Below are 6,358 nucleotides of genomic sequence, written 5' to 3'. Positions count from 1 at the left end.
ATCTATATTCTATTAATGTAATTCTCAGGTGCAGTCGGGACCCTAAGAGAATGAAGGTGGAGTTTTGCTGCCCCTGCACCCTTTAAAATTGCAGAGAGGTCATTGGGTTTCTCCAGCTCTTTAGCATCTGCTGTGAGAATTAGTTGAGCGAGAGAGCCATACTTGTTTTCCTTAGTACCAGCACCCACCTGCAAAGTCTTGCTGGCTGCGAGGTTCTGCAGGAAAGCAGCTCTCAAAGGATTTGTTTCTGGAGGGAAAAGTACAGGAGCCTCTAGTTTGGTACTAGAGGACCTCTAAACGTGTAGGGTGGAGGATGTTAGGAAACGTGTTTTACAAAGCAACCATTGTGTAGGATTTTAGGTTAGAAGTAGAACTTCTGGATCTGAAAAGAAGAATGGAGAAAAATAGTAACAACGGAATTGGAATCTAAAATCCTAACCGTCCCTGGGTGGGCTCGAACCACCAACCTTTCGGTTAACAGCCGAACGCGCTAACCGATTGCGCCACAGAGACTGACATGGAAAAATCAGTCGTTGCAGATCGTATTTATAGATATTTAGGTAAACACATGACGATTTCGCTACCTAGAGTTTTGGTTCGCCACTACGTGATTGCAAGTCTAGGTCTGAGTTGGGTAATTCTAAAACCTACAACATGAGACCATCCCTGCTATGTGACATTCAGATCCTTGCTTGCTTCCTCCCCAGTTTCTTAGCAGCAGCAGAAAGCAATTGACTCCCAAAGTCGAGACCCAGACACGAGTAAAATCAAATTTACTATTGACTTGAGGAAATGGGGAATGGAGAGAGGGTGTGGTGAGTGTTGGGAGAATAGCTCATTGCTGATTTGAACTAGAGATCCACACTTAGGAAGTCAGCTTGATGTCCTTAAATCGGTAAAGTTTTTTGAAGCCCCGTTACATCACTTCTTTCTGAATTTCAAACCTACATGCTAAGTGTTTGTTCAAAGAGGTAAGTTAAGTGTGGAAGTGAGCTCTGAATCTCTCCCTGAATATGATTCTCAAGCTTAAATATCCCATGGGAAAGTACTAAATATCCCATGGGAAGGTACAAAGACATCTGGGACCCAAGAGATTGAGCAAGTTGAACAAATAACCACCCCTCCGCTCCAAATAATCAAAAGTATCCCTGATGGGTCATGGTTTTTCATAGGGAATCACTAATTTATGATTAGTTCGATTATATTTAAGTTTTACACCGAAACATGCACCAGATCTATCAGTTATTTTGACTCAAGAAAATCAATTGTAGTAATGAATGTAATTCCCACAAATCCTTTGGCATTTGCAAAGCTGTTAACTTTTTGAAGTTTTCTACAGTCTGGACAATTTTTATGAAACCCTCTAATATTTCTACCAGTAGCTTCCATGACATGTTCAGAGGTTTCTATTACAGAAACCCAGACCACACATACATCTCACTTAGGCTCAGAGAACAGTGTCACACCCAATATTGTAAGTCAATACAGTTAAGTCTTTCAAATAGCAACAATTTAGTTGACTCTATGTAAAAGATCAGGTCAAAATGAACTTTATAAAATGGAAAATAATAGGATGTTATTCTCTGGCTGGATGGTCAAGCAGCCCCAGATGGAAGACTTCTATGTCTCCAGTATACTTATTGGGTTGATTCAAACATTTCTGTTAAAAGTTCCAGTGGCGAGATTTGCTAGAAACTTTGAGAGACATCGAAGAGGCCCTGGATCCACAGAGTTGGAAGACTTTTTTTTCCCCTTAACCTTAAGAGGTCCTCATAAATAATTATTTGGAAAAAAAAAAGTGAGACATGGTAGTTGCATGACCTAAAAGGGGTGTAACTGCAGTAATCCATGAACACTGGCTCAGCTACTTGAATGGCAAAGTAACTGCCTACTACCACTTTAAGTAGAGCTCAAAAGGGCTGAGAATGCAGATCAGACTAGCGATGAACACTGTTTATAAGCAGAAGGATCATGCCAGGAAGAGGCATAGGCTGGCAAGAAAAGAATGGGAATGGTGCATACTCTGTGAAATCAAAATTAGAGAGGCACAACTGCAGTGGTATAAGAACAAATGTACAGCCAAATGTCAGTGTAGAGAACATATATGAAAATATCTTTCCTGATATGCACAGAAGCTGTAGGGTGCAGTAGACAGAGCTCTGCAATTTCCTTTGGGGGAAGCCATAAGACTCACAATAAGATCTATACAGAAATGAACAAACGGATGAAGAGCGCAGCTGATCTGTGGGAAAGAGAAAATGGGAAAATTTAGAGATCAAATCTGGGCACAGAATATAGGGGCATTCTCAGTATGTTTCTTGTTATTTTGAGATGAGATTGAGACCATCAGCTAGAACTCTATCCTGACACCCAACTGCCAAAAGCCCTTTGGTCAGCTTGGCTGTTGTGTTTCACCCACTGATTCCTTTAACTCCACATTTCCACCCTTGCTGCCAGGGTGTTCTAACTAGCTGGATCTCTAAAGATTCATTTTACACACCCAGAATAGGCAAGCAACTCGAACATGTTGGCTGTAAGCAAACACACACACACACACACACACACACACACACACGCCCCCAATATAATCCCATTAGAAAGTAGGCAAAGGACATTTCCCAAAAAAAGACATGGGAATGGTTAACCAACAGTTGTATGAAGAAAATCCTCAACATCACAAGTGGTCAGAAAAATACAAATCAAAACCACAATGAGATATCATCTTACCCCAGTTAGAAGAGACATTATTTAACAGACAAAAGAAAACACCCCAAAACCTAACAAATTCAGATGATGAGGCAGAAAAAAGGAGGGTCTTAGACACTGTTGGCAGAAAGGTAAATAAGTACACTCACCAGAAAAAAACAGCATAGAAATTTCTCAAGAAAAGCTGGCTGGGCATGGTGGCTCACCCCTGTAATCCCAACACTTTGGGAGGCCGAGATAGGTGGATCACCTGAGGTCAGGAATTTGAGACCTGGCCAACATGGTGAAACTGCGTCTCTACTAGAAATACAAAAAAATTAGCCAGGTGTGGTGGTGCGTGCTTGTAAGCTCAGCTACTTGGGAGGCTGAGGCAGGAGAATCGCTTGAACCTGGGAGGCAGAAGTTGCAGTGAGCCAGGATCATGCCATTGCACTCCAGCCTGGGCTGGAGCAAGACTCCGTCAAAAAAAAGAAAGAAAGAAAGAGAGAAAAGAAAGAAAGAAAAAGAAAGAAAGAAAGAGAAAGAGAAAGAAAGAGAGAGAGAAAAGAAAGAAAGAGAAAGAGAAAGAAAGAAAGAAAGAAAAGCAAACAAAGGTACAACTTCTGTAGAATCCAGGAAACTCACAGCTGAGTATTTATCCAACGCAAAGGAAATCCGGATATCAGACAGATACCTGTGCCCCCATGTTTAATGCCATACTATTCACAGTCACAGAAATATCGAATCAACCTAAGTGTCCATCAGCCGTGAAAAAGATAAAGAAAATGTGGCATATATACACCATGGAATACTATTTGGCTATTGTATTAGTCAGGGTTCCCTAGAGGGACAGAACTAATAGGAGAGAGAGACAGAGAGAGAGAATTAATTATATATTATATATATCTTATTACATAATTTATATGATATATATTTATTATATGGTATATATTATATATAAAATATATTATATATTATTTATAAAATATATATCATTTATAAAATGTATTATAAACATATAATATATTATATAATATATAATTATATAATAAACTCCATATATATATATCTCTCCTATTAGTTCTGTCCCCCAGGGGACCCTGACTAATATATATGGAGTTTATTATATAATTATATAATAAATTATATGTACATAGAGAGAGAGTTTATTAAGTATTAACTTACACGATCACAAATTCCCAAAATAGGCTGTCTGCAACCTTGAAGAGAAAGGAGAGTCAGTCTGAGTCTCAAAACTGAAGAACTCAGAGTCAGATGTTTGAGGGCAGGAAGCATCCAGCACGGGAGAAAGATCTAGGCTGAGAGGCTAGGCTCATCTCACCTTTTCACATTTTTCTGCCTGCTTTATATTCACTGGCAGCTGATTAGATTGTGCTGACCAGATTAAGGGTGGGTCTGCCTTCCCTAACCCACTGGCTCAAATGTTAATCTCCTTTGGCAACACCCTCACAGACACACCCAGGATCAATACTTTGCATCCTTCAATCCAATCAAGTTGACACTCAGTATTAACCATCACAAGTACACCCCTTGTAAACTCAAACCCATACACAACTTCTGAGATCATACATAGTCTTCAAATAAAGACAATAATAAGGTCATAATTATGCCTAACATAATACAACTATCCTTTGTACAACCAGAAATGCACCAATCCCCAACCCAAATACTATTACACAAAGTTAACATACTTAAATGCTGATATGAAGTCAATAAATCTTATGTCACATGATAAAGAAAAAGGAAATAAAATGATATTTTCTTAGTACAAGTGTATACATGCACAAACATGTTTTTAACAAAAGAAGGAGGAAATACACATGACAATTACAGTCCTTGTTTCTGCAGCTGGTCACGCGGTGATAGCTCGTATTGATGACTACCCTCTTCTACTACTCATTCTGTATTCTCTTTGCCTTCAGCAAGCACCTCAGCAGTTCACAGTTTTTTTTTTCCTGGTGGAATGACCCAAACTTTCATTCTTGAGGGATCTGGACCATTTGTAGTCTTGCCTGGATTGGGCGGTTGTAGTTTCCCATTGACTATAATCATAGGGCAGGGTAATACTAAGGGATGCCCTAATGGATCTCCTGTATTCCATGCATACTCTTCCTTACCTCCATTATAGAGTAGTAGACTGATTTCATCTTGATAGTCTGGATCAATCACCCCAGCCAACACTGTAACTCCCTTCTTAGCCTGTTGACTTAAAGGTAGGAGGAGCCCAAAGTGTCTAGGTGGCAATCTCAGCTTCTGGTTTAATGGACTCATTCTTGTGTCTCCTGGTGGCAGTGTTCCTCCCCCTGGAACTAAGACCTCCAGGCCAGCAGAACGTAATGTTATGGGAACAGGAAGAAAAATTTTGCTTGTGGAACACTATGGGTGATGGTGAGTTGTGCCACTTCCACTTCCATCCCTTGATTCTTGGACCCGTGAATCCTGGCTATGGTAGAAACACTACCATATATTGGATGCTGATTTAGAGCATACATGGCTTTCTAGAGAACTTTGCCCCAGCTCTGCAAAGTATTGTCACCTAGTTGGCATTGTAATTGTGACTTCAAAAGGTCATTCCACCATTCTATCAATCCAGCTGCTTCAGGATGATGGGGAATATGGTAAGACCAGTAAATTCCATGAGCACGAGACCACTGCCACACTGCTTTTGCCATAAAGTGAATGCGTTGGTCAGAGGCAATGCTGTGTGGAATACCATGACAGTGGATAAGGCATTCCATGAGTCCACAGATGGTAGTCATGGCAGAAGCATCGCATGCAGAATAGGCAAACCCATATCCCAAGTAAATGTCTATTCCAGTGAGGACAAAGCTTTGACTTTTCCATGATGGGAGAGGTCCAGTATAATCAACCTGCCACCAGGTAGCTGGCTAATTACCCCGAGAAATTGTGCCATATTGAGGACTCAGTGTTGGTGTCTGCTGCTGGCAAATTTGGCACTCAGCAGTGACTGTAGCCAGGTCAGCCTTGGTGAGTGGAAGTCCATGTTGCTGAACCCATGCGTAACCTCCATCCCTGCCATGATGGCCACTTTGTTCATGGGCCCATTGGGCGATCACAGGGGTGGCTGGGGAAGGAGGCTGTGTGGTGTCCATAGATAGGGTCATCCTATCCACTTGATTATTAAAATCCTCCTCTGCTGAGGTCACCTGTTGGTGGGCACCTACACGGAATACGAAGTCTTCACAGTTTTTGACCACGCAGAGAGGTTCATCCACATACCTCTTCCCCAACTTTCTTTGTCACCAATTTTCCATCATGCTTCTTCCAAGTCCCTGTCCATCCAGCCAAACCACTGGCCACAGCCAATGAATCAGTATATAATCACATATCTGGCCATTTCTCCTTCCATGCAAAGTGCACAACTAGGTGCACTGCTCAAAGTTCTGCTTACTGGGAAGATTCCTCTTCACTGCTGTCCTTCAGGGGTGTCCTAGAAAGGGGGGGCTGTAGTGCTCCAGCTGTCCACTTTTGTAGGGAAAAGAAAGAGAGATCAGACTGTTACTGTGTCTATGTAGAAAGGGAAGACATAAGAGACCCCATTTTGAAAAAGATCTGTACTTTAAATAATTGCTTTGCTGAGATGTTGTTAATTTGTAGCTTTGCCCCAGCCACTTTGACCCAACCACTTTGA

The 6,358-nt window shown here is 41.2% G+C and overlaps 1 non-coding gene across 1 annotated transcript; it reads right to left on the bottom strand.

Moving 5' to 3' along the window:
* Positions 1 to 439: 439 nt before the first annotated feature.
* TRNAN-GUU (transfer RNA asparagine (anticodon GUU)) lies at positions 440 to 513 on the bottom strand. The gene has a single exon. It is a non-coding gene; the product is annotated as a tRNA-Asn (tRNA).
* Between the last annotated feature and the right edge of the window lie 5,845 nt (positions 514 to 6,358).

This window comes from Pongo pygmaeus, chromosome 1 (assembly GCF_028885625.2).
Source record: "Pongo pygmaeus isolate AG05252 chromosome 1, NHGRI_mPonPyg2-v2.0_pri, whole genome shotgun sequence".
Classification (NCBI taxonomy): domain Eukaryota; kingdom Metazoa; phylum Chordata; class Mammalia; order Primates; family Hominidae; genus Pongo; species Pongo pygmaeus.
Note: the sequence above shows the minus strand (reverse complement) of the source record. Positions and strands in the feature narration are given on the sequence as shown.